Source organism: Carlito syrichta, unplaced genomic scaffold, assembly GCF_000164805.1.
Source record: "Carlito syrichta isolate Samal-C Ts95f unplaced genomic scaffold, Tarsius_syrichta-2.0.1 Scaffold303669, whole genome shotgun sequence".
Classification (NCBI taxonomy): domain Eukaryota; kingdom Metazoa; phylum Chordata; class Mammalia; order Primates; family Tarsiidae; genus Carlito; species Carlito syrichta.
In genome coordinates, this window is record NW_007247765.1 from 1,308,049 (window position 1) to 1,331,352 (window position 23,304).

Sequence of the window (23,304 nt, forward strand, 5' to 3'; positions counted from 1 at the left end):
TATTTTATGAAACGTTTAAAGTGTTTGCAGTGTATTCAATAAGACCTAAGTTTGTATTTAAAACGTAAAACTCATTTTGTGGCTTTTCTCCATGTTGTTAACTTGTTATTAAACTTCTGTGTGGCTGATGCAAGAATTTTCAAATTTTGCTCATTGCAACCCTCATAGTCCTGCACCCCACCCAGTGCTCTCATGGTTTCCCCCTTATCTGAGTATACCATGTGCCCCTTATCTAAGTATGCTGTGTGCCCCCTTATCTAAGTGTACTATGTGTCAAACTCCAGAACGTGTTCATGTGTTTATCTCTGTAATGACTCAGTTTCCCAACGACTTTTGCCTATAAAGACTCCTTGCAATTTTCATTCATTGTTGACAGTCTGGGAGGCACAAGCCCCTTCTCGACCACCAGCTTTAAGAAAGGACTTACTTATTAATTTGACCTTTAATTGGGCTGGTTATCTGATTTCTGGCAACCTGAGTATAACAATCCCTTTTAGAAAGTTTGTGTCTTAGCCTTCCTTTATTATGACTTTCATTGCTCCTCCTGCTCCTAATACAGACATCATGGAATATATTGTTTAGGCAAGGAAATTTTTGAGTTAAGATGGTGTTATTAATAACTACAGCCTGGATGCAGTGGCACACACCTGTAATTCCCAGCACTTTGGGATGCCAAGGTGGAGGATTGTTAAAGACCAGGAGTTTCAGACAAGCCTAGGCAACATAGTGAGACCTCTTGGCAACCAAAACAAACAAACAAACAAACAACCAAAATATATATATATTAGCCAGGCATGATGAGGTGCTCCTGTAGTCTGAGCTGCTTGGGAGGCTAAGACAGAAAGATGGCTTGGACCCAGGAGGTCGAAGTTGAGGTTAGCCATGATTGTGCCACTGTATTCCACCCTGGGCAACTGGAATAAGACCTGAATCAAAAGATAAACAAACAAACAAACAATTACAGCAGGACAGCAGTCTTCCCTGAGAGTAGAACTGTTGGGTCAAAGGACATGAAAACTCTTTTAGTTTCTATTCACTCATGATTCTACCGGATATTAACACCAGTGATTACATTAGCCCAGATTTGATTAGGTTTCAACAGAGCAGTTCTGTATTTGATTACTAACACATTTTGCTTTGTAAAGTTAAGTTCTGAAATTAGAGCATCTCGTTCAGATGTCAGTAGGTATGTTCAATGCAAAGGGTCACTGTGAAATCTTGAAATTCTGAATTTTGTACTATAAATGGTTAAGTGTGCTTAGATGGCAGCATCCTTCTGCATGGAAGACTAGGGTTGATTAAGTTTACTTGATTAGATTTAGGCGTCACAATCTTTGGGGTGGAGCCTATGACTGATTGACTGGAGGCTGTGTCCCAGGTAGTATAAAAGGCCAGATGTTTGTGCTGAGACTCAGAGAGGATCCCAAGTCGAGTTGCAGACTTCAGATCTTCAAGACCTCCACTGGAAGTCACCACACCAAGGTAGGTTTCCTCTCTGCCGGGGCTATTTTCAGGGCTCCATTTCTTTCTCTTTGGCTACATCTTGTTTTTCCAATGCCTTTGTCTTTGGATTTTAGAAGCGAATCAGCCAATTTTTGTCCTGCCTCAGGGAACTTTCTTCACCTTTCTCTCTAGCATCACCATTTGAATTTTTACATAAGAGCTCCAGGTCACTCTTACAGTAACTGGTGTTTTTATGTCAGCTACATTGAATGTACCATTTTAAAATTATTCCTTATTTTCTAACATTTCCTAAAGAATTTTATGAGTTTTCACTTTATTTACCACTTTTAATCGTTGCATCATAATTAACTGAATTATTTCATTACTGTTATGTAGATAATTTCAGCTCATTTAGAATCACACTTTACATTTAAAAGAGCAAATTGTTATAAATATAACATTTTTTCTTTTATAAAACATTTTTCTTAGCTATGTTTCAAGGTAGGTGAGGCAACCTTTTTTAGATTTTGAGCATCATGTTAAATTTTTTATAAAACTGAAACGGGTAACGAGATTTAAGGAAGAGGTTCTTAGTCTCTGTTTCCCTCCAGTCAAGCACTATCAGCCTGGACTTCAGTCAGGTTCCATGTGGGTGATAGCCTGTTCATTATAGCACATGTAGTTATTTGAGGTTGAGGCAGAGCACGTAGAAGGCTCTCAGTAAGGAATTGCTGGTTGGAGACTGGAGAATGTACCCAGGTTGTGGGCAGTTGGAGGAACCCATCTGTAAGGCTGGAGTTAGCAGTGCCCATCAGCCAGGGAATGCTGATGCTGCACTTTTGTCTGCCTTGGATTCTGTTACTCTACCCCCACTGAATGTGTGATTTGTGGATTCTTGGCAACACGTTCTGCTAGTGATTCTTCAGTGTGGCCCTTGGGAGAAGAGACCTTGGCACACACCGTCTCACAGATGCTGTCCAGCATCTCATGGCTGTCTTTCTGGGTCCAGCCTGCTCAGCCAAGCCCAGTGTGCTCAGGCTCGCTCACCCAGAGAATGGCAGCCCTGTGGGAAGGTCCCTGGAAACACCAGAGGTCCTTAAGCCTTAAGAACAAGGGGTAACTGGGGGACATCTGCATAGTAAGGAACAATTTTTTTGGTTTGTGTTCGGGCATGATCATTTTAGAGAAGTTAATGATGATGCAATATGTATATAAACAATAGGCATATATCATTCGTTGTTCTGGTGTTGGGGTCAAGGTCAAAGTGCTGGCCTGCCTGACTTCTGGTAAGGGTCCGCTTGCTAGTTTTCAGATGGATGCTTCCTCTGTCTCCTCACACTGCAGACAGAGAATATAATACAATTTTATTCACAGTCACTCAGGCCTTGATTGGGTTTCTAAGAGTGCTTTAAGGCATTTCATCTAATGATACCTTGTCCATAAAACACATTCTATTATGGGTGGCTCATTCACTTTCAGCGGATTTTGCTAATTTTACTCACATGTGGTCATATTGTTCTGAAGTTCTGAGCGTTCCTTAGAGTCACTTTTCTGTGATGACTGCAGGAGAATTGGCTTTATCTCATGATTAAACTTGGATGTGGGAATTCTTTTTCCTGAACTGCAGGTGACCTACACAAAATACCGACTGGGGTGGAGACTGAACTCCCGGATCCTCTAACACACCCAGCTGGGCTTGGCTCCCAGAGGAGAAGCTTTGATCACAGCACCTGACATTTCCAGACAAGGTAAGCTGTCCTGTGAAAAGACACTATCTTCTTTTTAATTTTGGTTTAAGGTCTTACTCTGTCACTCAGGCTGGTGTGCAGTGGCAGGATCACAGCTCCCTATAGTCTTGACCTCCTGGGCTCAGAGATCCTTGCACCCCAGCTTCCTGAGTAGTTGGGACTACAGGTGTGTGCCACTAAATTTTTTTTTTTTTTTTGGTAGTAAGAGGTCTCATTATGTTGCCCAGGTTGATCTCAAATTCCTGGACTCAAGCAGTCCTCCTGCCTCAGCCTCCCAAAGCGCTGGGATGACAGGCATGAGTCACCACAAGTGCCATCTACCATCCTACTTCTGTCCTGCAATTACCTAGAATTTAGATAGTTTTAGATCATTTTTCTCATAGATGATTAAACATGACCGATTCTAGTGATTTAGTGTCACTTTCATTCATAAACTTCAGAAATACTATTGAATTTTTGTTATGTGTTAATGTATTCATAGATAGCTTTTATTTTTTGAATGATTACACAATGTAATTATTACAACGATTATTTAATTTTGGCTTCAGATTATTGAAGAGCAGATTGTGTTGAGGGCTCCTGCTTCTTCCAGAAGTGAATCCAAGGTCATTTCAGCTCATTTCCCTGCCAGAGAGGGACCCTCAGCTACTATGACCGAGAGACTGCTGGAGGAGGCGACCTGCCCGATCTGCCTGGACTTGTTCTCCAGTCCCACTTCGCTCTCCTGCGCACACATCTTCTGCTCTAAATGCATCCAGAAATGGATGAAAGAAAAGGAAGGTGGGAAAATGAGCTGCCCCTTCTGCCGAGCAACCATGGAGACGTCTCCCTGGGATGAATGGCAGACCAGGGGCCTGACGCTGCTCATCTGGCAGCACAGAGAGCGTCTTGAGTCTAACCTGCACCTGAGATCTCAGCTCCAGCGCTTCCGGGAGGATGTCACCCTGGACGCAGCCACCGCCAGTCCCCGCCTTGTCCTCTCCCAGGATCTTCGGAGCGTCCAGGGCAGGAAGATGCGCCGCGCCCGCACTGAAGATCCCCGGAGATTCAACCACCTGGCCTGCGTCCTGGGCACGCCCCGCTTCTCTTCGGGCCGGCATTACTGGGAGGTCAACGTGGGAGAGGCGCAGGCGTGGTCTCTGGGTGTCTGCCAGGAGTCCGTCGGCAGGAAGGGGAAGGGCGATGTGTCCTCTGAGCATGGCTTCTGGGTCATCAGCTCCAAGGCAGGAGCACTCCATGCTCACTCCAGCCCGGAAGGAATTCCTTCAAGTTCTCGCCTTCGCCGTGTGGGAATTTTCCTGGATGTTGATATGGAAGAAATCAAGTTCTTTGATGTTGAAAATGATGCCCTCATTCATACAGACAGTTCTCTCTCCTTCCTGGAGCCTTTGCGTCCTTTCTTCTGTCTTGAGCTGTTGGAAGGTGAGAGTGGTGCTTCCCTGAGCATCTGCCCGTGAGAAATTCAGCCCTCCCAGAAGCCTTCTAGGGTGAAAGAGACTTTTGGCTGAGAAAGATGAAAAGACAGAGGAAGAGACAATGTAGTTAATTTTTAAAGAAGATTTTGTAGCAAAACAATTTCATAGATTTTTTTTTTGAGTAACTTTTGTAGACTTTGTAGGTAAACTTTCTAGCCTCTAAATGAGGAAAATTATGTCAACCAAATAGCTGTGCTAATTACAGATTTTTAAAAAAAAATTTTCTTCGAAATACAACTGTTTAAAGCTTCCTGAAGTCAAAATGACTTTGACCAAGTATATTGTGAATGACATTTCATGCTCTGATGGTAATTGTCTTTTGCCCATTTCAATTACTGGTTCATAGCAGGCAGCTTCACTTGCAAAAGCCCCCGAACCTTCTAATTGGGAGGAAAGAACATCTCCCATAAGCCCAAGCGATGAGCCACTGCTGCCGGGTTAGAATTTGTAAGATTTTTTTCAACTTTGTTAACTTGTGAGCATAAGTTCATAAAAACTGTTCTCACAGTTGCTTTTGGATTGATTTCTTAGCTGTAAAACTTATGTTTTCTCGCAATTAAATTTATAGAATTGAAAGGATGTGTGTGTCTGCTTATGTCTCACTTGGACCACTGCTCCCATCCTGGCTGAAGTTGGCACCCCTCCCCCATCACACCCACATTTCCTCACACTGGGACTTCCCACACCCCACCCTTACACTCTCATGATGGCTCCTTTCCCAACATGCAAGTCCCTTAGGCTTGTTTTTTTTTCTGATTTACTCAGCCACTTCTGAGATGACATCTGGCCAGGCCCAGTGGCAGGTGCCTATAATTCCAGCACTCTGGGAATCTGAGGCAGGAGGGTTTCTTTATCCCAGGAGTTTGAGCCCAACCTGGTCAGCATAGTGAGATGTCCACCTCTAAAAGGATGACATTTTTTTCCAAAGGGATGGATTGGCCATGTCTTGGAATCCACCTTTAACTTGCCAAAGACATTCAGAATTGTGGTCTCCCTCCCTTTCCAGTCCCTTGGGTTAGGGAGACAGCCTGCTTTCTTCTTCCTGACTTTCTTTCCATCCATACAATTTATTTCAGAAGCTTCCTTGATTTTCACTGACACATAAGTAAAAGTATGAGTAAGTTGTGCTCTGGCTTTCTTTTTTCATGGAAAATTTCAAACACATACAAAAACAGAATACCTGTCACTCATCTTCTACAGTAGCAACAAATGCCAACCCCTCTCCCAGTGTTATCTAAGAGCAAATCTTACACATCATTTCAGTTCATTCATAAATGCTCAGTAAATATCTCTAAATGAGAAGTACTTAGGACAATGTAAGTAGGATACTGGTATCCTGCATAAAAAAATGATTTCTTAATATCGAATATTCGGTTATCATTCGCCATGCTCCTTTCCCTCAGCTTTATGGTTTCACATTAAGGAGCTCCAGCTATTTTTAACAGATCCAAGGGCTGTTTGCTTACATATGAGTCCCTGTGTTTTTTGTATCAAGATTTCCAACCTCAAAATAGGCAGGCACTTTTTTCCAGTTTTCTTTGTCTTAAGAAACCCTCCAGAGCTTTCTCACCTCCCACCCCCATCCCCAGTCAATACCCCACCCTAAAGCCTGCCTGGGCACTAGGGCATCCTGCACAGTCATTAAGGTACAGCTTGTTTTTAGGGCACAAATGATCTTAGAGTTCCAACTTTAGGTTTGCATCCCCCAGAGGGATTTTCTGCATTCTGATACATGTGACTTCACAGTGTCTCAGTTCAAAGGCTTCTTCACCTGGTTCTGAAGCAGCATTGCCTAGAGATTTGTTCTTTATATGTTTCCTCAGTAATTAGGGAGTCATTTCAAGGCTTACTGGCCAGATCCATTCTTCACTGAAATTGTGGGCTTCAGTTTGGGCAGACCAGCTAGGGGTAGGAGTTCTTCCTCTACAAGCAAAGATATCCCTTTTGAATAAACTGTATTTGAGAACATAGGTGTGTGGATAATTATACAAATCAATAGCAAGGTGAAAACGAACCTATACTTAGGAGAATGATTTAAGTATCAAAGATTAACAAAGGCTTTTTGAAAAATTGAAAATGTATTGCAAACAGTGTCCTGTTTATGGTTTGCCATCAAAGTTAGCCAAAAATTAGGATTGGACGTCTCACACAATTATGCTAGAAAAATTACTTTGTTCAGTCATTCAGTTGAAGAAGTTGTGTTTAGTTGCAATGATCATCTAATTTTTGCTACATATAATGTAAAATTAATGAATTTGAATTAGTCTTATTTCTTTAAAATGACATTTCAAGCAAAGGTTTTGTCATTTTTTTTCTAGGAAAACATTTTCCTCTTTTACAGATTCCCTTGGGTTTTCCAGGTATAGGATCATAGTGTGAGCAAAGAGGGATAGCTTAATTTCCTCTTTTCCTATTTTGAGACCACTTATTTCCTTTTCTTGGCTGATTGTTGTAGCTAGGATTTGCAACATCATATTGAACAGGAGGATGGGCAGTCTTGTTTTGTTTCAGTTTTCAGGGTAATACTTCCAATTTCTGTCCATTTAGCAATATGTTAGCTGTGGGTTTAATCACAGATGGCTCTTACTATTTTGAGGTATGTTCCCTCTATGCCTAGGTGTTCAAGGGTTTTTATCAAAAAGGATGTTGGATTTTGTTGAAAGCCTTTTCTGTGTCTAATGATATAATTATGTGGTTCTTATTTTTACTTCTGTTGATGTATTTAACTACCTTTATGGTCTTGCAGATGTTGAACCAGCCCGGCATCCTAGGGATGAAACCTACTTAGTCATGGTGGATAATTCTTGAGATGTGTTGTTGGATCCAATTTGCTAGAATCTTGCTCAGAATAAAAGCATCTATGTCCATCAGGGTTATTGGCCTGCAGTTCTCTTTCTTTGTTGGGTCTTTGCCTGGTTTGGGTATCAGTGTGATGCTAGCTTCAATGATTTGGGGAGAGGTCCATCTTTCTTGATTGCCTGGAATACTTTCAATCGGATTGGTAACAACTCCTCCTTGTATGTTTTGTAAAATTCTGCAGGAAAGCCATCTGGTCCAGGGTGTTTTTTTTTTGGTAAGTAGTTTTCTTACAAAGGAGTCAATTTCCCAGGTTGTTATTGGTCTATTTAGGGTCTTAATTTCTTCTTTTTTAATTCTTAGGAGGTTGTATGATATCAGAAAGTCCTTTATATCATTTAATTTTTCAAGTTTGTTTCCATACCGGTGTGCATAATAATCTCTGATAATCTTTTTTTATTTCTTCAGGGTTAGTTATGACTTGATCTGTGTATTTCTCATTGTGTTTATTTGGGCTTTCTATCTCTTTTTCTTGGTCAATCTGGATAGGGTTCCATCACTTGTTTATTATTTCAAAGAACGAACTTTTTATTTGTTGCATTTTTCTGTGATTTTTTTTGTCTTCTATGTCCTGTATTTGTGCTTTTACTTTGGTGATCTAGATTCTTCTAGTGAAGTTAGGCCTTTGATGGTCTTGCCTTTTCAGCTTTCTTAGGTGATTTGTAAGGCTATTAACTTGTGATGTTTCTATGTACTTGATACGTGTGTGCGTGTGTGTGTGTGTGGTGTGTGTGTGTGTGTGTGTGTGTGTGTGTGTGTCTGTGTAGAGATGTAAATTTCCCTTTTAGTATTGATTTCATGGCATCCCAGAGGTTTTGGTAAGATACATCTTTGTTTTCATTTGTTTCTAAGAATCTTTTAATTTCTGTTTTGATTTCTGTGTTGACCAAGGAGCTGTTCAGCATTGTGTTGTTTAGTGTCCATGTCTTTGTGTGTTTTGTGGGGCTCTTGTTGGTGGTGATATTTATTTTTATCACACTGTGATCTGAGAAGGTGCATGGTAGTATTTTGATCTTATGAAATACATTTATGTTTGATTTATGACCAAGGAGGTGGTTGTTCTTGGAGTATGTTCCATGTGGTTGTAAGTAGAATGTATGTTTCGTGGTTGTTGGGTGATGTTCTGTAGGTATCTATTAAGCCTATTCGCTCAAGCATCAAATTGAGGTTCCAGATCTCCTTATTTATTTTTTCCTTGATGATCTATCTAGAGTTGTTAATGGGATAATTAAGTTCTCAGTTATGTTAGTGTTAGAGTCAATATCTTTTTTTATTTTATTCAGTAGTTACTTTTTAAAACCTGGTGATCCTGTGTTGAGTACATGTATATTTATAATGGATATTTCTTGTTAATGGATTGAAACTTTTATCGTTATGTAATGTCTTTCTGTATGTTTTAAAATTTTGATAGTTTGAAGGTTGTTTTGTATAATATTAAAATTGTTACTTCTACCTTTTTTTATTTTATATTTGCCTAAAAGTTTGTGTTCTATCATCTAACTTTAAATGTGTGGGTGTCCTTTGTACTGAGATGCATTTCCTGAAGATAGCATATTGTTGGGTCATGCTTTTTTATACAGTTTACCATTCTATGTCTTTTCAGTGGTACATTTAGTCCATCCACATTCAAGCTGATTATTAAAATGTGAGATCCCTGTAATGACGATCTTATAAAGGTTTTTTTTGTTTCTTTGTTTTTAACTTTTGCTACATATTTGTGTTTTAATTTAAGTCATAATGAACTCTCTGTTGGTTCTGTGTTTTCCTGTTTCTTAAAAAGTGCATGGTTGTTCTTTTTTTTCTTTCTTCTGCACTTCCTGAGTGTCTCCTGTAAAGCTGATATGGAAGCAGCATAAATGCTTAGGAATTGGATATCTGGGAATAATTTTAATTCTCCATCACTTGTGAAGCTTAGTTTAGGTGAGTAGAAATTTTTTGGTTGGAATTGTTTATCTTTGAGAAGTTTGAAGGTTGGACTCTAGTTTATTCTAGCCTGTAGTATTTCTTTCTTTCTTTTTTTTTGAGTTGGAGTCTCACTCTGTCACCTAGACTGAAGTGCAGTGGCATGCTCTGGACTACTGCAGCCTTACCCAGCTGGTCTTTGATGATCCTTCTACCTCAGCCTTCTAAGTAGCTGGAACTACAGGTGCACACTATGACGCCTGGCTAATTTTTGATTTGTTGTAGAGATCAGGTCTTGCCAAGTTGCCTGGGTGGGTCTTGAACCTGCAGGCTCTGGCAATCCACTTGCCTTGGTCTTCCAAAGTGCTAGGATTACAGGCTGAGCCACCGAGTCCAACAGCCTGTAGTATTTCTGTAGATGTCTGCCACTATTCTAATTATCTTCCCAGTAGGTAGTCTGACCTTTCTCTCTCACTGCCTTTAGGACATTTTCTTTTATACTTTCTTTGTGTAAGCAAATTACTATGTGTCTGGGAGGTGGTCTTTTCATTTGATGCATTGTAGGGTTTTTCTGAATCTCTAGTATTTGAATGGTCATGTCTCTGATAAGATGAAGGAAATTTTCTTGGATGGCCTCATGAAATGTTTGTTCCAAAGGGTTCTCTGTCTCCTTTTCTGTCTCCTTTTCAGGCATAAGGGTTCTCTGTCTCCTTTTCAGGCATAAGTTTGCCCTCTTAATATAATTGCACATCTCTTGGAGGCTTTGTTTTGTCTATTTAAGCTTCCTTTCTATGTTTTTAACAGATTAAGTTTATTTTGTATTTCAGTCTTCAAGCTCTGAGATTATTTCTTCTGCTTGGTTAATTCTGCTTTCCATGCTTGCCAGTTTATTTCATGGACAATTTCTTTTATGGACAACATCTCTGTAATTAATTCTTTCACTTTTTTCCTCTTACTTTCCTTGATTCTTATTCATCCTCTTTGTCCATTCTTTGATCTCTGCATTTGTGGTCACTGCTTGATGGAGGAGGTTGGGGGGGTGGGCACATAGCATCAATAAGGGTACCTGATCCTAAACCTGGTGAAGTAAGGACCAATGGGAGGTCCAAACTTCACGTATATGTTGACCACAAGTGTACGTGTCGTGAATTGTACTCCACATCTTTAAAATAATATAATAGTAATTTTAAAAGTATTTCAAGTTCTGAATGAAAAAAGAAAAAAAATTCCTCTTCAAAGTAAACTTTTAAAAATAAATATTTATAATTATTCATATGATATATGTATATTTTAAGTTTTTTGTGCTTTACACTTTTGTTTAGCCTATAATAAAGGCATGGAGACAATATTTTAAAATGGCACATAGTGAAGATTCTTTCCAATACTCTTTATTTACTCATTTGCCCCCACCTTTTTTAAAAAGCTATTTATTTAGTTTTATTTTTCTTTTTTGAGTCAGAGTCTCTCTCTGTCATCCAGGTTGGAGTGTAGTGGCATTATAATGGCTACTGCAGCCTTGCTCTGCTGGGCTAGGTGATCTTTCTGTCTTGACTTCCCAAGTATCTAGGACTACAGGTATGCTATCACTATGCCTGGCTAATTTTTTAATTTTTGTTTTGTAGAGATGAGGTCTTACAATGTTGTCCAGGCTAGTCTTGAACCTCTGGGCTCAAGCAATCTTCCCACTTTGGCCTCCCAAAGACAGGAGGTATGAGTCATCACACCTGGCTTCATTCTCCCTTAAAACACTTCCTGTTCCTGATTGTTTGGGGATTCTATCATAGGTATCCTATGTGTATATGTATATATTTCACTTAAATGTTAATTCAGTGCTGTATAAATATGGTTAATCACTTGAGAATATTTATAAAGAATGACCTTAGTCTTTCTCTAGTACTCAGATAATGAAGACGTCTGTATTTTGTTTGTCAATTTAGACAATTTTGTGAAAACAATTCTCAATCAGATTTATAAGTGTAAATTTTCCCTAAAGTTTTCCCAGAAAGTCATTGGTACCTCTTTTTACAAAATGCATGACATCATGGCTCTCCTTAATGAACTGCTAGAAGATCTAATTACTACAAAATATTAGTAAAAACAGGTTGACCTCAGACCTAAATCATACATAGGAAAGGATTTTATTTTTTAAGCATGATTGTTGGGTGTCATAAAAATTATATTTTGATAAAACTTTTAGGAAAGCTGAAATGAGAGATTCATTATAGGACATTGACTGATCTTAGGCGGCTCCCCTGGAGACCTTCATGAGGTCTGGAAGGCAAGCAGGAAGCCAGTGATATGCTGCTTTAACATGCACAAGGCAAGAATTCAAGATGTGACCAAATACGGAAATCCAGCAATAGGCAGAGCAGGTGATCAGGAGCTAGGTGTTAAGAAAAACAGGGTGAAATCTTATCCCCAAAACTGTTGATACTTTACAAACTTGGCTTGGATGATGATCTACAGGGAAAGACATATGAAGAGGTGGCCTTTGGTTTATAAATAATCGGCACAGGCATAGAAATTCTTGGCAGCCTGTAAAGGGTTTTAATCTATAAGGATGGTTTTAAAGGCGTGTCTACTCATCCTTTGTGTCAGCAATAATTTAATCAAATTAGTGAACAAAAATAATAGAACCTAGATCATTCTTTCTCCTGATCCAAGCAGACCAGAAGATCTTTATAGTTACCATCACAATTGTTTATTTATTCATACATTTTATTTTGCACAACTTACAATGTTGTCATCTTCAGATACAACAATGAATCCAGTGGTTGACTTCTCAAGATAAGAGCCAAATACAGATTTCAAAAATAGATTTGATCAAATATCTCTTTTTCTCATCAAGACTTATTAAGTTCAAAATAAGTTATACCCCCTTAAGGTTGCAAATTGATGACAATTATATAAATAAGCCTAAGCAGTGACACCCATACATTTTTAAAAAACATATCTACTTTTGCTTTTGATAATTACTAAAGGTCCATTTGAGTTTTTCTTTTCTTTCTTTCAATCTCCCCCTCTTCCTTCTTCTGATAATGCGGGCAGAGAGGATGAGCCAATAACTTCTGACCTTCACAAACTTCAGCAGGCTTTCAACAATAAGGTTCTTGTTCCTTTTGTCTAGATTGTTTGAAACATTCCTGTATTTTCTCATGTTGACACACTTTTGCTTCCAATGCATCCTAGGGTAGTTGGAGAATAGGAAGGGGTGGGATTTCCCCAGTCAGTGAGTCAGGCAGAAACCAAGAGCTGAATGTGGAATAATTCAGAGCTAAGGAAAGCAGCATTTCTCGTCAACTGGAAAAGAGCCTTGTTGGAGGGAAGCATGAATATGAGTGATATGCTCCAGAGGTTTGGAGTGATGTGACCCTCAGTGTCGTGACCGCCACCTCCCTCCTCATCCTTTCCAATGACCCAAGGAGTGTCCACTGTGGGAAGGTCTTTTACGTCTAATTGATGACTCCAGCCATTCACCTACATGTCCTGTGTCCTCCTTGATGAACCCCTTCACCTCTGGCTGCCATTACTGGGAGACAAGAGGAGAGAATGGGTTCTGAGGGTCAGTGGGCATGTGTTCACAGAAGTGGAGAGGATGGTCAGTCCTCTGAGGACACCAGTTTCTATGCACAGGCTGGGCTTCCTGCCAGCCCTTTCCTCCTGTGATGCTTCATTTTAAATGTCAATTTGACAGGATTAAGAAATAGCATTGTTCTTTTTGTCTGTGAGGGTGTGTCCATTGATGAATCTGGGACTGAGCCCACAGGAGGTAGATCCACCCTAAAATCCATCATCCAATCAGTTGGATGCCTGCATAGAACCAAAAGGCAGATGAAAGGTGAGTTCACTCTTCCTCTTGAAGCTAGGATATTCTTTTTCTCCTGTCTTTGGACATCAGAATTCTAGGTTCTCTGGCTTTTAGACTCTGGAACTTTTGCCAGCAGTCTCCTGGGTCCTCAAATCTTTGACTTCAGATGAAGAGTTTATACTATTGGCTTCCCTGTTCTGAGGTCTTCGGATGTGGACAGCCATGCTGCCAACCTCCCTGGGTCTCCAGCTTGCAGATGGCCTATATGGGACTTCTCAGTCTCCAAAGTTATATAAGCCAATTTTCCTAATATCCCTTCTCATCTATCTATCTGTCGCCTATATGCATCCCATTGGCTCTGTCGCTCTGAAGAACCCTGATAATATACCTCTACTACATGGGAATTTTCCTAGATGGTAAATTGCGGAAAATGAAGTTTGTGATGTTGCCTACACAGTCAGTTCTTTTGCATCTGTGTGTCAGTTCTGTTCTGGTCCGCAGGAGAAGGCAACAGTGAGACAGTGAGACCTTATTGAATAGCTTCTCTTCTGTCTTGAAAATATCCTGAGGCAGGGCATGGTGGCTCACACCTGTGAGCCCTCTTTGGGAGGCTGAGTCAGGAGGATCATTTGAGCACAGGAGTTCCAGACCAGCCTGGGCAACATAGTGACACCTTGTCTGTACAAAGAAAATAAAAAAATTAGCCAGGCATGGTGGCATGTGCTTGTAGTCTCAGCTACTCGGGAAGCTGAGACAGGAGGATTGCTTGAGCCCACTGTAATCGTGCCACTGCACTCCAGCCTAGGAAACAGAATAATAACCTGAATCCAAAAAAAAAAAAAAATGACTGTGCCGCTGCGTGTGTTTGGCCTTGTGGAAGGAACTGGAAACCTGAGAATGCAGTGTATCTCAGGAAAAGGAAAAGGGTTTATTCCCATGGCACTCCCGAGCAGCAGGACTTCATCTTCCCTCCAAATCCCTTTTAAGATGTCTGTGTCTTAGCTTTTCTTTGTTGTGACTTTTATTGCTGTTTCTGCCCCTAATACAGAAACCATATAATATGTTGCTTAGACAAGGACACTTTTGAATTAAAATGGCATTATTAATAATTAGAAGCAGGATGCAGTGGCTCACACTTGTAATCCCCAGCACTTTGAGATGCCAAGGCAGAGGATTGCTTGAGAACAGAAGTTCCAGAAAGCCTAGGCAACAGAGTAAGACCTCTTCTCTACCAAAATAAAAGCAAAAACCCCAAAACCAAAAGAAAAAAGCAAAAAATTAGCTGGGCATGATGGTTATTCTGGAGTCCTAGCTATTCTGGAGGCTGAGGCAGAAGGATTGCTTGAACCCAGTCGAGGCTGCGATGAGCCATGATGGTGCCATTGCATTCTAGCCTGGACAACAGGAATGAGACTTGACTCAAAAGATAAATAAATTGGCTAATTTATAATTACTATAGGACAGCAGGCTTACCTGGCTGCCATCTGTCTCATTCTGTTCAGTAAGTATCCCCAAAAGTAGCACTGTTGGGTCGAAGGACATGAAAACTCTTTTATCTTCTACTCAGGAATGATTCGATCAGATATTAACACCAGTGATTGCATTAGCCCAGATTTGATTAGGTTTCAGCAGTGCTGTTCTGTATTTGATCACTAACACATTTTGCTTAAAATCTGAAATTAGAGCGTCTTGTTCAGATGGCAGTAGGTTTTCTCAATTCAAAGAGTCACTATGAAATCTTGAAATTCTGAATTTCATACTATGAATGGTTAAGTGTGCTTAGATGGCAGCATCTTCCTGCATGGAAGACTAGGGTTGATTAAGTTTACTTGGTAAGATTTAGACATCACAATTTTTGAGTGGAGCCTATGATCTACTTGGTTGGAGACTGTGTCCCAGGTAGTATAAAATACCAGAGTATTTGTGCTGAGACTCAGAGAGGATCCCAGGTCGAGTTACAGACTTCAGACCTTCAAGACCTCCACTGGAAGTCACCATACCAAGGTAGGTCCCCTCTGCCTGGGCTATTTTTACGGTTCCATTTCTTTCTCTTTGGCTACAACTTGCTTTTCAATGCCTTTATCTTTGGATTTTAGAGGCAAATGAACCAATTTAGTTATGTGTCAGGGAGCTTTCTTCACTTTCCACTCTAATATCACCATTTGAATTTTTACATATGAACTCCAGGTTGCTCTTACAGTCACTGTTATTTTTATGTTTTCAGCTATAATAAATGTACCATTTAAAATTTTTCATTATTTTCTGACATTTCTTAAAGAATTTCCTGAGTTTTCATGTTATTTGCCACTTTTAATAGTTGCTGAATTCATAATTTACTGAATTATTTTATTACTATTTCTGATAATTTGGAATCATGCTTAACACTGAAAAGCACAACTTGTTATAAATATAACATTTTTTTTAGATTTCGAGTGCCTTGCTAAATTTTTCATAAAATTGAAATGAATAATGAGATTTAGGAAAGAGGTTATCTCTTTTGTTGTTCAGCCAGGTACCATCAGCAGGACTACCTGTTCAGAAGAGAACATTAGGTTCCATGTGGGCGATAGCCTGTCCATTATCTTACATGTTATTTCTAGAGTTTAGTTGTGGTTGAGTGCATAGAAGGCTCTCAGTAGGTATTTGCTGGTTGGAGACTGGAAAATGTGTCCAGGCTGTGTGCAGTTGGACTAACGCCATCTGCCAGGCAGGCAACAGCAGTGCCCATCACTTCTCTGGCCTGATGATGTTGGCACTGCACTTTTTTATGCCTTGGAGTCTGTAATGCCACCACCATTGAATGTGTGGTCATTTGAAGTTCTGAGGGTTCCTTAGAGCCACTTTTCTGTGATGACTACAGCAGGATTGACTTTACACTAGGAGTAAACTTGGATATGGAAATTCTTTTTCCTGAGCTGCAGGTGACCTACACAAAATACTGATTGGGATGGAGAGTGAACTCCCGGATCCTCTAACACACCCAGCTGGGCTTGGCTCCCAGAGGAGAAGCTTTGGTCACAGCATCTGACATCACCAGACAAGGTAAGCTGCCCTGTGTGAAAAGGCACTCCACTATCCTCTTTCTTTCTTTTCTTTCTTTCTTCTTTTTAATTTGGATTAAAAAGAAATCCACCCAGGCTGGAGTGCAATAGCAGAATCACAGCTTCCTGCAGTCTTGACCTCCTGGGCTCAGAGATCCTTGCACCCCAGCATCCCAAGTAGTTGAGACTACAGGTGTGCGCCACCAGGCCTGGTTAATTTTTTTTTTTTTTTTTTTGGTAGTAAGCAGTCTCATTATGATGCCCAAGTTGGTTTCGAATTCCTGGGCTCAAGCAATCTCCTGCCTCAGCCTCCCAAAATGCTGGGATGACAGGCATGAGCCACCACCATCCTACTTCTGTCCTGCAATTACCTAGAATTTAGATAGTTTTGGATCGTTTTTCTCATAGATGATTAAACATGACCGATTCTTGTGATTTAGTGTTGCTTTCATTCATAAACTTCAGAAATATTGTTAAATTTTTGTTAGGTGTTAATATATGAATAAATAGCTTTTATTTTTTGAATGATTGCACAATATAATTATTACATGGATTATCTAATTTTGGATTCAGATTATTCAAGAGCAGATTGTGTATTGAGGGCTCCTGCTTCTTTCAGAAGCGAATCTAGAATCATTTCAGCTCACTTTTGGGCTAGTGAGGGACCCCCAGCGACTATGGCCGAGAATCTGCAAGCCAAGGCGAACTGCCCGATCTGCCTGGACCTGTTCTCCAATCCCATTTTGTTCTCCTGTGCACACATCTTCTGCTCTGATTGCGTCCAGAGATGGATGGAAGAAAACGAAGACAGGAAAATGAGCTGCCCCTGCTGCCGAGCAGCCGTGAATATGCCTCCCACGGAAGAACGGCAGGTGCAGGACCTGACGAGGCTCATCCGGCAGCACACCCCCCTCCTGCAGCACAGTCTGCGGGGTTGAGCCTGAGCCCGAAGCTCCAGCGCTTCCGGGAGGATGTCACCCTGGACGCAGCCACCGCCAGTCCCCACCTTGTCCTCTCCCAGGATCTTCGGAGCGTTCAGGGTGGGAAGATGCGCCGCGCCCGCACTGAAGATCCCCAGAGATTCAACCACCTGGCCTGGGTCCTGGGCACTCCCCACTTCTCCTCGGGCCGGCGTTACTGGGAGGTCAACGTGGGAGAGGCGCAGGCGTGGTCTCTGGGTGTCTGCCAGGAGTCCGTCGGCAGGAAGGGGAAGGGCGATGTGTCCTCTGAGCATGGCTTCTGGGTCATCAGCTCCAAGGCAGGAGCACTCCATGCTCACTCCAGCCCAGAAGGAATTCCTGCAAGCTCTCGCCTTCGCCGTGTGGGAATTTTCCTGGATGTTGAGATGGAAGAACTCAAGTTCTTTGATGTTGGAAATGATGCCCTCGTTCATGCACACCGTTCTCTCCCCTCCTTGGAGCCTTTGTGTCCTTTCTTCTGTCTTGAGCTGGTGGAGGAGGGTGAGAGTGGTGTTTCCCTGAGCATCTGCCGTGAGAAATTCAGCCCTTCCAGAGAAGGCTTCTAGGGTGAAAGAGAACTTTCATTGAGAAAGATGAGATGGTGAAGTGAGACAATGCACTGTAAATTTTTAAAGTCGATTTTGTAGCAAAACAACTTCTGAACCCAGGAGCTTGAGACCAGCCTGGCAGATGCTGTCATGGCTCTATTATGTATACAGGGCACCAAAAAATAATGTATACACATTTTAAGCATGATGTTTGCTCAAAAGATGGTGTTAATCAAATGAATGCTAATGTCACTATGTGACAGGCAGCACAAAGAAAATGGCAGAAGCAGGGTTGAGCAAATGTTATACTATACATTGCTACCATAATTTAATTCAACTTTGAGAAGTGATACATAGATAACATCTCCTAAAATATGCATACATTTTTTTTGGCACCCTCTGTATAGTGGTGCCACACGCAGCCTGGTCTCAGCCTTAACATGACAACTTCTAAGAACCTTCTTGGAGAGACAGCTGGCTCTCCTTCCATGCTCCTTCTCTGGTCTCTTGCTTCATTTCTGCTGACTGGAATGTAGATTCTTGAACAACAAGAATAAGAGCCTGCTAGAGGGCCTAGACAAGCTATGAACCTGAAGGAGCCTATGTTGCTGAAAGCCACAGGGATCCCTGAGGACTGCGGAGCTGCCTTGACAGCCCTGAACACTCAGCTCTGATTTCACCAATGTGATAAAGAATAAATGATTTTCTTTTTTAAGCCCCTGTTACTTTTGTGAGTTCTTCTTGCCTTGAACTTGCTGGGAGGCAGGAGTGGGAAGGTATGGATTCTGAGGGTTGGTGGGTATCTGTGTACAGAAGTAGAGAGGATAGTCAGTCCCCTGAGGACACCAGTTCCTGTGCACAGACTGGGCTTGCTGCCAGCCCTTACCTCCCATGATGCTTAATTTTAGGTGTTGGTTTGACAGGATTAGAAATAACTGGCTGGCTAAGCATTACTTCTGGGTGTCTGCAAGGGTGTGTCCATTGGTGAACCTGAACTGGGCCCTGGGGGAAGAACCACCCTCAAATCCACCATCCAATCAGCTGGTTGCCTGCATAGAACCAAAAGGTCAAGGAAGGCACTTTCATTCTCCCTCTTGGAGTTAGAATATCCCCTTTCTCCTTTCCTTGGACATCAGATTCCAGATTCTCTAGCTTTTGGATTCTGGAATTTGTGCCAGCAATCCCCTGGGTCCTTAGACTGTTGGCTTCAGGCAGAGAGTTGATACCATCGGTTTGTCTGTTCTAAGGTCTTCAGACGTGGACAGCCAGCCTCCCTGGGTCTCCAGCTCGCAGATGACCTATCGTGGGACTTCTCAGCCTCTGTAGTTATGTGAGCTAATTTCCCTAATATCCCTTCTCTCTATCTATCTTCCACCTATATACATTCTTTTGGTTCTGTCCCTCTGAAAACTCCTGATAATATACTTCTACTATATGGGAATTTTTCTAGTTGCTGAATTGAGGAAAATGAAGTTCATGATGTTGCCAGTTCTTTTGCATCTGTGCATCAGTTCTGCTCTGGTTAGCAGGAGGAGACAACAATGAGACCCCACTGAGTGGCGTCTCTTGTGTCTTGAAAGTATACTGAGGTAGGGCTTATAATCCCAGCACTTTGGGAGATCAAGGTGAGTGGATGGCTTGAGGCCAGGAGTTCAAGTCCAACCTCATCAACAAAGAAGTAAGTGGTCTCTGTAAAAGAAGTGGTCAAGTATAGTGACTCACTTCTGTAATCCCAGCACTTTGGGAGACCGAGGTGGGAGGATCACTTGAGCCCAAGAGTTTGAGACCAACCTGGGCAACACAGCATGACCTCCTCTCAACAAAAAATACAAAAATTAGTCAGGCATGATGGTATGCACAGGTAGTCCCAGCTACTCGGGGGGCTGAGGCGGCAAATGGGTTGCATGAGCCCAGGAGGTTGAGGATGCGGTCAGCCAGGATCGTATAACTGCACTCCAGCATGGGCAACGGAGTGAGACCTTGTCTCAAAAAAGAAATAAATTTAAAAAAAGTAAGTATACAGAACCTAATGATGCTATGAGTGAAGCAGGTTTTAGACTGTTTTTAGGATGATAGGATAAGCATCGTACACCATGCGGCAAAATCCCAGGGGTCAGATGCTTGGGTATGGGGAACTGACCAGGATCCCAGGTGGAGCCCCCACCGTAGCCTTGCTCATGTCTTGGCCTGCCATTCCCCGTCCAGACAGTCTCCTTCTTCCCGCACTGCTCCCAGGCAATCCAGAAAACTGAGTCTCCTTCCAGAAAACCCAAATTCTTTTTATGTAGAGCAAATTAGGTCTCTTCATCTCTGCTTTCCTGGGAAGGAGAAGCTTCTTCGGTCAGTAGTAATTTTAAATTTCCATAACACCCTCTCTACTTTGTGTAGCACATCATTTAGGGGCTTACACCTAAAAAATCGTTTTCTAAAATCATAAACAAAGGCAGAATGCTTTGATCAAGGTATTTTGTGTTGGCTAAAAAGGTGCTTCTTTGGAGGACTGGTGGAAGGAACCAGGAAGAAAAGTGACAGTGGCTGTGCGTGTTGTATGGGAGAGTGAGCCCAGCCTGGAAAAAGCCCAGTCCTTGTGGAGGAAGGGACTTGAGGCCAACAGGTGAGGTGGGGATGTATTTGCTTACGGTGAGTAACTAAAAGGTCTCTTTTCTTAGATCTATAAGAGAAACCAAATAATAAATGCTGAAAAGACAACTGACAAAACGTAACAGTCATTAGTGTACAAATGAACTAAAAAAAGGGATATCTTAACAATGTAACAGACCATATTAAACCAACACTATAGTTAACAGTAATTAAGAGAGAAAGACAAACAACTGAAACAGATATCAAAACACTTATTGTGTGTTTACTGTGTGTCGGGCCGTGGACTTACTGCACAACACAAATTATTTCACTTAATCCTCATGATGGTCACTTGAGGTCTGTATTCTAATGCCCTCATTTGGGTAATTGGGAAACTGAGGCAAAGGAAGTTTAAATAAGTTGCCTAATTGTTAAGTCCCCTTTCTCCATAAGTCACTGATAGCCAAGGAAGAATCTCAATAGACTCTGGGTCCAAACGGTTGAACTCAGAACCACAGTCTTCATCATGGGGCAGATGTGGACACTGCAGTGGCCAGCCATCTCTTCTATCCTGGTCCTTGGGCAGCATCTCTCATTGATGATGACACTCCCTCTTTCTAAGTTCAAACGGGGCTCCAAGGGCCCAAGAGCACTGAATCACACAGGGTGTGCACACAGGGTGCAGGTTACTTGCCACTAGATTCCAATGCACAGGATGAAGAAAAGACTGCTTGCTGCTGTCACCACGTTTAATGTTGTCCAAAGAGAGGCCAAGCAAGCGACTTAGAATCAGCACCGTGTTGGGTGCTTTTGCACGGGCTTGAGAGCATCAACTGGGCACACTTCATGTCTTCCCAACTCTGTTCAGTGACATCATGTAGCTTCAAATTGGCCACGTGGGAGGTGTTTATACTGGCAAACTGGCAAATGTTGCAATTAAAACTTGTTTTCCTTTTCTTTTTCATCTTCTTCTTAATTTTCGAGAGCCAATTGCTTAATTTAGTTGCACCACACTGATTTATAAGCTCGTGAGAAAGCTAACGATTGGAAAGAAGAGATGACATTGCCATTACTTAGAAAACATGTGAGTTCATATATTGAAAACCTCAGAGGGGAAGAAAATTCTTTCAGAATTAGCAAGATGTTTGTAAAATCCAGGCCAGGCTCCTTAAAGACAGACAACACTTGGTGTTGGGTGAGGTGCAAGTTGCAATCCTTGGGTCAGACAGCACCTATGATTTCTGTCATGTGGAGAAGGCTGATGGGTGTCATGGGAAAGAAAGGCAGCATTTTATGAGACCTGGCAGTGGTGGAAAACAGCAACCCTGATGCTGCCCCAGGTTCTAAAAGGCCTGATGCCAGCATCCTGGCTTCATTGACTCCTTGGCTCAGACATAAGGCACTGTCATATCTTTCTTCTAAATCCCACTTTTTGTGGGAGCAAGTCCAGTGTGGGGTTCCTTTCAGTTCAACCCAAACCAGCTTACCTAACAAAATACTCTGTTTATTTTTATGGAACTTATAAAGGAAAAACCTCTGACTTCCTCTCAGCCCCACCTCACTCTCTTTGCACAGACATTTACATTTCTGCATGAGGATCAATAGGGCTCTTCTTGTAACATCCTCAGTTCAAACTACTGTTTCAAGTTTTCCGGAACTGTGTGTTTAAATGTAAGGCGACTTATTGATTTGTGGTGCTAAAGGTAATCAATGAAGTTGGGAACTACACTTTGGGGTTAAACAAAGGGACCTGATCTTAAAAATACTGATCTTTGTAGTGATTATAAATGATTGGCAGCTGGTCAATTAGTCTCTTTTTCGTCAACACTGCACTGAAAATGTTGAGCTTCCTTCTTTCTGGTTCTCATTTCATTTTGGTAATTAAACTTTCCCTCCCCCTCAGACCTTCTCCCTCACCCAAAGTGCATGTTGGTGACAGCAAATAATTCCACCCCAGGCCTTGCTTCTTGAAAGTGCATCTAAATATATTTACAGGTGTGAACAGAGGCTTCTAGTTCAAGTTCATGGGCCCAGAGAACATGTTACCTTCTCTTGGAACGATGAGAAAGAAACACCAAAAGGCTGAATTTGTAAGAATTTGAGAATGGCAAGCTGGAAGCATACATTTTAAATAGACATCTGGAATTCGGAAAATGCTTCTGGGCTCTTTTTGGCAAATAAAGCACAACAAAGAATTCTTCGTCCTAGAACACACACAAAAAAGTACACTGGAGGTAGGATTCATTTTTCTAACAGAGCTTCAGAGATGTTCTAAGTTTGGAGAAAGCCTGTACTGAAAATAGGAGTGGCATTGAGGCATAGATTAAAATACTTGATCAAAGGGGTGGTGTTTACATGATGACTGTCAACTGTAGTCAGTTTTTAAATCCCCCAACTTAAAACCCCCAAATTAATCCTTAAAGAAGTGCCCAGAGTAAGGGCTTCTCCAATGGGATTTGAGCCAGACAGAAGCAGAGTGATTCTTGTGGTAGTTCTAGACGTCCACAGTGGAGCTATGAGAATCCCTACTCTTCTCTCTTCTTTGGATGGAAATAACTAAAGTGAACACTCCTTAGTTCAGTTTTATTTGTATTTGTATCCTGACTGTTGACCCCTTTTATCCATTCCATGGACTTTTTGGCTGTTTTCTAACTACGGGATAAGCAGATATGCTAGTAGCAGAGGAAATTCATGTCATATCCCTACTGTTATTAATTTAGTCATTTCATTTATGATATGAACAGACAATCAAAGGTCTTTTTGAAGAAGACGAACATCTTGGAAAAGAAGAACCATGATCATCAAATGAAAGATTTACCCTTGAGCCAGGCATGGTGGCTCATGTAATTCCAGCTACTTGGGAGGCTTATGTGAAAGGATCTCTTGAGCCCGGGAGTTCAAGACAGCCTAGGCAAAATAGAAAGACCTTGTCTCTTAAGAAAAA